Source organism: Rana temporaria, chromosome 8, assembly GCF_905171775.1.
Source record: "Rana temporaria chromosome 8, aRanTem1.1, whole genome shotgun sequence".
Lineage (NCBI taxonomy): Eukaryota > Metazoa > Chordata > Amphibia > Anura > Ranidae > Rana > Rana temporaria.
Window position 1 is genome coordinate 91138439 of NC_053496.1, and position 9583 is coordinate 91148021.

Here is a 9583-nt window from a genome sequence, read left to right on the forward strand (position 1 = left end):
CCAAAATCAATACTCTCTATTCTTGGGTCAGACTTTAGGTATTGGGTCAGAATCCTTCTCTCCTTAGGGGGGGAAAAGGGTCTTGATACTTGCCGCTCCCACAAAATGGAAATACTTCAACGCATTAGCTAACTTCACACGGTTTCACTTGTCAATATCTGTTTGTTACGACAACGCCAAATTCCTCAGTTTTGCCGCTTATGTTTTCTTGTGATTCCAAAGCTCATCTTTATATTGTAGCTGGCGAGATGACCATCAAGGCTGAAGTATGGCAACACTGTGCTGTTTGAGAGTAAACGGAGAAGTATGTATCAAATTCAGTCTATAAATGCTGTAATCTGTGGGACATTTTAAGTGAAACTTTTTTGTGTATCAAGCTTTTAAGCGGAGTTCCACCCAAAAATGGAACTTCTGCTTTAAGTGACCGTGAGCCCCTTGACATGCCACATTTGGAAAACGGGGAAACTGTCAACAGGGGCCCGGAAGTGATGTCTCATGTCATTTCTGGGTCAGCAGCAGGGAGGAGGGGGAGAGCAGATGTGCACCTATGCCAGTCTCAAACCTGCAGATCAGCAAGCTGAGCCCGGGATACTTGGGGTAGGTGTACGGGGTGTGGAGCATTTTGTGGCAGCTCAAGCAGTGTGAGGGGATGTGTTTTGTTGGCCTTGGCGACCTGACGCCTGGGGTTTGTCTAGCCCTTAAACATGAGGAAAGTACAGAGGCCGCCATTGCTGAAGTCTGATTTTATTAAGAAGGTTTGTTCTGGCCATCTGGTGCTTTTGCATCAACACTTTGAGTGTCCTAAGAAATATAAAATTCCAACAATCACAGAATGCTTGTTTTCAGACTAACTTTTTAAAGCCACATTAGCCAGGCAACAAGTCCATTAGTTCCTTTACTGTCCATTATATGCCATTGCAAAGTGGAAGTGAAGCAAAAAACATCAATATGCTCCCAGTATGGCATTATTTAGGGTGTTTTTTTTATATTAAGCATAGGAAACCATAGAGCAGGGATATGCAATTAGCAGACCTCCAGCTGTTGCAAAACTACAAGTCCCTTCATGCTTGTGGCTGTGAGTCTTGCTATGCCTCATGGGACTTGTAGTTCTGCAACCGTTGGCGGTCCGACACTCAATCACAGAATGCTTGTTTGTTTTCAGACCAATTTTTTAAAGCCAAATTAGCCAGGCAGCAAGTGCATTAGTTACTTTACTGTTCAGTATGCCATTGCAAAGTGGAAGTGAAGCAAAAGACATCTTCAATATTTTCCCAGTATGGAATTATCTAGGATGGTTTTTATGTTATTTTTTTTAAGTCCTATCATGCCTCTGCCTCTGGGTGTCATGCTTGTGGCTGTGAGTCTTGCTATGCCTCATGGGACTTGTAGTTCTGCAACAGTTGACGGTCCACTAATTGCATATCTCTGCCATAGAGGCTTCTATTATGGGTTCCTCCTGGAAGTTTCAGTTACTTGGCTGTCATACCGATACTCTTAACCAGGACAAGTATGCAGAAAGACTTCTAGACTTTCTTGATCTGGAACACATGAAGCCAGGTGTTGAGCATAACAGCAGGTCAATCATTTTGGGTCGGCAGTTAGTCTTTTTCATGATATGTTTAATCTTTGAATTTTTAACCTCCACCTCAAATTTTATCTCTTGTAGACAAGTTGCAATTGAAAATGTTATCTTTTCCATTATTGGAAGCCTTGGCCACTTCAAGCAAGTTGAAGGCAGAACACTCCAAGCATGATGGAATCCCTTCTCTTGTCCGGCAGCATTCGTGGATGGTGGGTACCAAGAAAACATATTAGGATGATAGTCCAGTTTGGTTTGCTAGGTTTCACCAGAGTTATGAGCTTTTATTCTAACTCTTGGCTTGGGACAGCCACATATTGTGTGGACCCACAAATTAATTTAAGATGATAGGTTTCACCAGAGTTATGAGCTTTTATTCTAACTCTTGGCTTGGGGTAGCCACATATTGTGTGGACCCACAAATTAATTTAAGATGATAGTCCAGCTTGGGTGGATAGGTTTCAACAGAGTTATGAGCTTTTATTCTAACTCTTGGCTTGGGTTGGCCACACATTGTGTGGACCCACAAATTAATTTAAGATGATAGGTTTCACCAGAGTTATGAGCTTTTATTCTAACTCTTGGCTTGGGTTAGTTGCCACACATTGTGTGGACCCACAAATTAATTTAAGATGATAGTCCAGCTTGGGTGGATAGGTTTCACCAGAGTTCCGAGCTTTCATTCTAACTCTTGGCTTCGGTTGGCCACACATTGTGTGGACCCACAAATTAATTTAAGATGATAGTCCAGCTTGTGTGGATAGGTTTCACCAGAGTTATGAGCTTTCATTCTAACTTTTGGCTTGGGTTAGTTGCCACACATTGTGTGGACCCACAAATTAATTTAAGATGATAGGTTTCACCAGAGTTATGAGCTTTTATTCTAACTCCTGGCTTGGGTTAGCCACACATTGTGTGAACCCACAAATTAATTTAAGATGATAGTCCAGCTTGGGTGGATAGTTTTCACCAGAGTTATGAGCTTTCATTCTAACTCTTGGCTTGGGTTGGCCACACATTGTGTGGACCCACAAATTAATTTAAGATGATAGGTTTCACCAGAGTTTTGAGCTTTTATCATGACTCATGGGCTTGGGTTTAACCACCAGATTTGGTGGTGACCAAGTTCTGGGGTCTAGGAGTGAGATGTTATGGTTCGGTTGGAAGTGTCTAGCATGGATTGAGCCCCTGGGGGTGTGAGTGGGGTGGGCGAGCCTTCCATGTAATTCAGTGTCGACAGTGTTGCTTGCCCTGCCCTGTCATGCTGGAAAATGTGGTTGGCTCCTTCATTCACATCAGTCTTCAGCTTACCTTGAAGGTTACCGGTTTCTAGGAGCTCTTTCTCTGTGAAGAGATGCAGGCAGGGCTGTGGATTTCACTCTTTGATCCCTCTTGGGGAAGTCTACGGAGAGCTTGGACAATGCTCTCGCTCTCTGGAAGTAAAGGGTCGGCTGTTGCAAGACTGTCTAACATTTCTATTGTGAGCTGTAGTTGGGCATCTGGACTGGTTGCTAGGCTGTTCTGTAGTAGTGGGTTTAGAGACTGGGTCAATCTCAGTCCTTGCTGGACTGGGGGAGAAGTGCCCACTCCTCCGAGAAGGCCAGGGGTGGATCTGATTCAGTCTCCTTGCTCACTGCTGCGGTTCTTCCTGGCAGTTGGTCTAGAAGCTTAATTATGGCTTACAGTGGGAATGGTAGATTTTCTTATAACTGTTCATTCTTTCTTCCTGGGAATACAGACTTGCTTTTGGAATGGTTTTTAGTTTTTCTTGGTTGGCGTATGAGGGCACCATATTACAGTCAACAAACACTTTGGCCAGGCCAAAATCAATACTCTCTATTCTTGGGTCAGACTTTAGGTATTGGGTCAGAATCCTTCTCTCCTTAGGGGGGGAAAAGGGTCTTGATACTTGCCGCTCCCACAAAATGGAAATACTTCAACGCATTAGCTAACTTCACACGGTTTCACTTGTCAATATCTGTTTGTTACGACAACGCCAAATTCCTCAGTTTTGCCGCTTATGTTTTCTTGTGATTCCAAAGCTTATCTTTATATTGTAGCTGGCGAGATGACCATCAAGGCTGAAGTATGGCAACACTGTGCTGTTTGAGAGTAAACGGAGAAGTATGTATCAAATTCAGTCTATAAATGCTGTAATCTGTGGGACATTTTAAGTGAAACTTTTTTGTGTATCAAGCTTTTAAGCGGAGTTCCACCCAAAAATGGAACTTCTGCTTTAAGTGACCGTGAGCCCCTTGACATGCCACATTTGGAAAACGGGGAAACTGTCAACAGGGGCCCGGAAGTGATGTCTCATGTCATTTCTGGGTCAGCAGCAGGGAGGAGGGGGAGAGCAGATGTGCAGATGTTTTGGAAGGATGCAGCAATATATTAATCCAAAAATAATTAATCTAAAAATAGATTTTTTTTAAAAATATTTTTAGATTAATTGTTTTTGGATTAATATATTGCTGCATCCTTCCAAGGGACCCACAGAGAGTTGGATCCTGGACTATTTCACTAGAGAGCTGTTTTGAAACATAATTTTGGCTATACAAATAGTCGTCTCTATAGTCTTTTAGCTAGATTCAGGTAGAGTTAGGTCGGCGTATCAGTAGATACACCGACCTAACTCAGAATCTGCACCGACCTATGTTTAAGCGTATTCTCAAACAGAGATACGCTTAAACATATCTAAGATACGACGGCTTGCGCCGTCCTATCTTAGGTTGCAATATTTAGGCAGGCCGCTAGGTGGCGCTTCCATTGCGGTCGCCGTAGAATATGTAAATCAGTAGATACGCCTATTCACGAACGTACGCCCGGCCGCCGCAGTACAGATACGCCGTTTACGTAAGAGATAGGCCGCCTAAAGTTAAAGATGCCCCCTAGGTGGCGTAGCCAATGTTAAAGTATGGCCGCCGTTCCCGCTTCGAAATTCGAAATTTTTACGTTGTTTGCGTAAGTCGTCCGCGAACAGGGATTTACGTCATTTACGTCCACGTCTAAATAAATAGGCCCGTGCGGCGGACTTAGACGCAATGCACACTGGGAAATGTAGGCACCCGGCGCATGTGCAGTTAAAAAAAAACGTCAATCATGTCGGGTCAAGCCTCATTATCATAAAACACGCCCCCTCAGACAAATGTGAATTAGGCGCCCTTACGCCTGCCCACTTTAGGCTACGCCACCGTAACTTAGCAGGCAAGTACTTTGAGAATCAAGTACTTGCCTTGCTAAATTACGGCGGCGTAACCTAAACACGCTAAGCTACGCCGCCTTATAGTTAAGGCAATCTTGCTGAATCTAGCTATTTAATTGGATGTTTAAGTTCACATTTTGCTTTCCATCTGCCGTTCCTAATGGGAGGCGCTAGATGGCGTGTGTGTGTAATGTTGGGGATGGTGATATGAGGAGAGAGGCCTTGTGCCGGGCTTACCCTCTTCGTTTCTTTCCCCTTATACATTAAATGTTATAAATTGTTTGTACCTCTTTTAATACCGATGTCCTTACTAGATACTTTGAGAATTTAAAAACGTTCTCAAAAGTTTTTTTATACTGCTTTGTGGCGTAACGCCGCGCCACTGACTATGGGCAGGTTTACCATATCTAAGATGGCGTTTTTGCATCTGATGAGCCGCCTCTCAAAATGAGCGGCAACCTTATATATAAGGTGATTCACTGTCTAAGCCCTACCCCCATTGATAACGTCCTATGAGTGACGAAACGCGTCTGGGAGGCTACGCAGTGACATCACTACGCTGAGGAGGAGGGCTCCTTACATGCCGGTCGGCAATTCTGAAAAATGTTTTCTTTATCGTACATCACGGGACACAGAGAAGCATAGTAATTACTATGTGGGTTATAGAGAGTACCTTCAGGTGTGGACACTGGCACGCCCTTAAGGCAAGAAGTTCCCTCCCCTATATAACCCCTCCCATACCGGGAGTGCCTCAGTTTTTTGCCAGTGTCTAAGGTGTTGGTCACGAGTGAACATGTGCTCCAAGGAGCTCCACTGGAGGGATCCATATTGGATGTAAAAAACCTCCATGAAATCCGGATCCGTCCAAAGTGCTTCTGAGCCAAAGTGGACGGTACCCGGGCCCCGGTTAAGAAGAACGGGGTTTGGCCTGTAATGCTTCTCTTTGAGAGCTGGATCCTGGTTATTCAGTACTTTGGTCAATTTCCTAATACCAAAAGTTTACTGACAGGGTGCGATATGGGTCCAGGGGTGTGGTGTTCCTGTCCATGGACCCCGGTCCCTGAAGGTCTATAGACGCTGCTCTCCGTGATGGGTGAAGATTGGACTGTCTGTTATGCAGAGTCCTGCAGCGTTGGATCAGGTAAGTGAAGGTGCTTCAGGACTTGGTCCTAGGAGTAACCTTCCTTTATTTGAGCCATTATGTTTGCCTAAAAGCTATCTGTCTGTGCTTCTCCTATATGGTCCTGTGTGTTGTGGGGAGGAGGGGTATCTCTAGTCAGGTAGTTAGCCCCTCCTGTGCAGGTTAAAAGCAGAAAAAAGTTGTCCAAAATGTTTGGCTTCACTTGGCTTACCTGGTCCTCACATGGAGCTGTGGTGTTCCATCCTCATGCATGAGCGCGTAGCGTCATGCGCGCGCGACATTGATGTGTCTTAGGCGCACGCGCGCGCACAAATGAATTTTTTGTACGCTGCTTCGGTGCGCACGAATGTGCGCGGCGTGCTCCGTGAGATGCGTGTGACGACATGTGCACGCGTGCGGCTACGTGTGCGCGCGTAGCCTCGTGGTGCACGCCTAACAGCGGCGCGCGCGTGCGCATGCGCGCAGGGGGTCTATCTCAGCTGTTCTCTATGAGACTTGAGATTACAGGACAGAGCAGGTCAGGTGATACACCTAGTCCTTATATGCTCCAGTCCACCTAACTGGTTCTGGCTGACGGTGGACACAGAGATCTTGTGCACATACTTTCAGTATTTAGTACTGGTGGTGGACAGTGACATTTGCTTAAGGCGCATAGTGGGCTCTGCACCTTGCCAACCATCAAATAGCAGCGTCAGTGCTGGTCTATAGGTTCGCAAGTAGTTGCAACTATTGTGAGTACCTCAGCTTTATCATGGCTAAAGGCTCAGGGACTAGAAGCAAAAAAGCAAAGGGGGATCGCCATCTGGCTCAGAGGATCTCGGGCATGCTCCTGCGGCTGCTTCCTCTCCTGAAAAATTGAAGGAGGCCCAGGGTGAACCATCAGGGCTGTCAGATGCCTGTTCTGCCCTTGTCCCACTTGCTCCAGTTTTTGTGACACAGGAGGCTCTGGCCTCAGCTATGGGGGGTCTGGAGCAGAGATTAGCGACCTTGATTGCATCCTCTCTCTCAAGGGAAAAACGCACAAGGTCCCCCTCTCCCTCTGAGGAGTCCCTCGATTTGGGGCATGCATCCTCAGAAGAGGTTGATTTACCCTCTGGAGATCTGGCAGAAGGTCAGCTGGAAGTAGTGGACTCTGAGGATTCCACTTTGGGAGAACCCTTTTCGGCGTCGCAATCCGAAAAATTGTTGGTCCAGTCCCTCACTGAGATGGTCCGTTCGGCCTTCAAGTTGCCACTTTCAGAGCCAGCTTCAAGTGCAGTCTCATCTTTAGGCTCCTTAAAAGCTCCTCAAGCTAATTATTCCTTCCCGGTTCACCCCCTGCTGGAAGGGCTTATCTACAAGGATTGGGAACATCCAGATAGATATTTTCTTCCTCCTAAGAAGTTTTCGGTTTTATACCCCATGGAGGAACAATTCACTAAAAAATGGGGCATCCCCAAGGTTGACGCAGCTGTGTCCTGCGTAAACAAATCTTTGACCTGTCCAGTAGACAATGTTCTGGTATTCAAAGATCCGACAGACAAGAGATTAGAGACTTTATTAAAAACCTCTTTTGCTTCGGCAAGAGGAATAACCCAGCCTGCAATTGCGGCTATTGGGATTTGCCAGGCCTTGAAAGACCAGTTTAAGGGGTCTTAAAGGAATTGCCGGCACAACAGGCCCAGAATTTGGCTGAGTTTCCCAGAGCATTATGTTTTGCCATAGATGCTATTAAGGACTCCATTCAGCAGTCCTCACGTCTCACTCTCTCGCTAGTTCATATGCGCAGGTTACTCTGGCTGAAGAACTGGTCTGCTGAAGCCCCGTGTAAAAAATTACTGGCGGGGTTTCCCTTTCATGGAGAGCGTTTGTTTGGGGAAGATCTGGATGCTTACATTCAGAAAATTTCCAGTGGCAAAAGTACACTGTTGCCAGTAAAGAAAAGGTTTAGGGGTCCCCCCTCCTTTAAGCGATCCTCCTCTCCTATCCCTAGTACTTCCGGTACCAGGCAGTTCCGACGGCCTCCTGGACGATTCAATGCAGGTGGGAAGCCACAGGGCCAGCCTCAGGCTTCCAAAAAGCCTTGGAACCGTAAGCCACAGGCCAAGCCAGCAACTAAGTCAGCATTATGAAGGTTCTCCCCCACTCAGCCGGGTGGGGGGAAGGCTTCAGCTGTTTGCGGAGGCTTGGCTAGACAGGATCCAAGACAGGTGGGTCCTCTCTACGGTCTCCGGGGGCTACAAGCTGGAGTTGAGCGAATTTCCTCCACCGCGCTTCTTAACCTCGAACGTCCCAAAGGACCTCGGCAAAAGAAGGTCCTTAGCATTGGCCTTAGATCATCTGTTATCCCAAGGGGTAATCAGAGAGCTGCCAGTGGAAGAACAAGGTTTGGGGTTTTATTCCAATCTCTTCACCGTCCCCAAACCAAACGGGGATGTAAGACCCATCCTGGACCTCAAGGCCTTAAACAAGTTCCTAAAGGTCCAATCATTCCGGATGGAATCGATCAGGTCAGTGGTGGCCTCCCTGCAAGGAGGGGAACTACTAGCGTCCATCGATATAAAGGACGCATACTTGCACGTTCCTATCTTTCTCGACCATCAGAAGCTGCTTCGCTTCGCGGTAAATCAGCGCCACTTCCAATTCGTGGCCTTACCTTTTGGTCTGGCCACCGCTCCTCGTGTTTTCACGAAAGTATTGGCTCCACTGTTAGCCTATCTAAGGTCTCAAGGCATATCCATAGTAGCCTATCTAGACGACCTATTGGTAGTAGACCGGTCAGTGGCCGATCTAAACTCAGCGGTACACAGAACCGTAAAATTTCTGGAATCCATGGGTTGGGTTCTCAACCTGGACAAGTCAGCCTTAATGCCTGTGCAAAGGCTCGAATATTTGGGTCTACTCATAGACACAAAGCTAAAAAGGGTCTTCCTGCCCCAAAGGAAGTTCGAGGCTTTAAGAGAACTAGTTCAACTAGTCAAAGCAAAGCGTCAGCCTCCCATTCGCCTCTGTATGAGGTTACTGGGAAAGATGGTAGCCTCGTTCGAGGCCGTCCCATTTGCGCAGTTCGACTCAAGGGAGCTTCAACATGCCATTCTGTCCGCTTGGAACAAAAAGGTTCAAGCCTTGGATCTCCCTATGTCTCTCTCCCGGTCAGTCCGGCAGAGCCTTTGTTGGTGGCTGGTTCCCCGTAACCTGCTAAAGGGGAAGTCCTTTGTTCCCGTGACATGGCAGGTTGTGACCACGGACGCCAGTCTGCTAGGCTGGGGTGCAGTCCTGGGAGGTTTGTCTCTCCAGGGGAAATGGTCAGCCTCCGAGAGGTCTCTACCCATAAATCTGCTGGAAATTCGAGCAGTCTATCTAGCCCTGTCAGCTTGGTCAGACAGGTTGAAGGGTCTTCCGGTCAGGATTCAATCAGACAATGTCACTGCCGTGGCATACATAAATCACCAGGGGGGCACAAGAAGTCGTGCAGCCCAAAGAGAGGTGAATCGAATCCTGACCTGGGCAGAGAAATATGTCCCATGCATTTCTGCAGTGTTCATTCCGGGAATAGACAATTGGCGAGCAGACTACCTAAGCCGCCAACAGGTGCTTCCAGGGGAATGGACTCTTCACCCCGACATCTTCCAGAGCATTTGTCAGAGGTGGGGAACACCAGATGTCGATCTCTTTGCATCAA

At 46.9% G+C, this 9583-nt stretch overlaps 1 long non-coding RNA gene across 1 annotated transcript; it reads left to right on the forward strand.

Annotated features, from left to right (window-relative positions):
• The first annotated feature begins 237 nt into the window (after positions 1-237).
• On the forward strand, positions 238-3846 carry LOC120947169. Its single transcript, XR_005750852.1, has 3 exons — positions 238-304; positions 1667-1791; positions 3640-3846. It is a non-coding gene; the product is annotated as an uncharacterized LOC120947169 (long non-coding RNA).
• The last annotated feature ends 5737 nt before the right edge of the window (positions 3847-9583 follow it).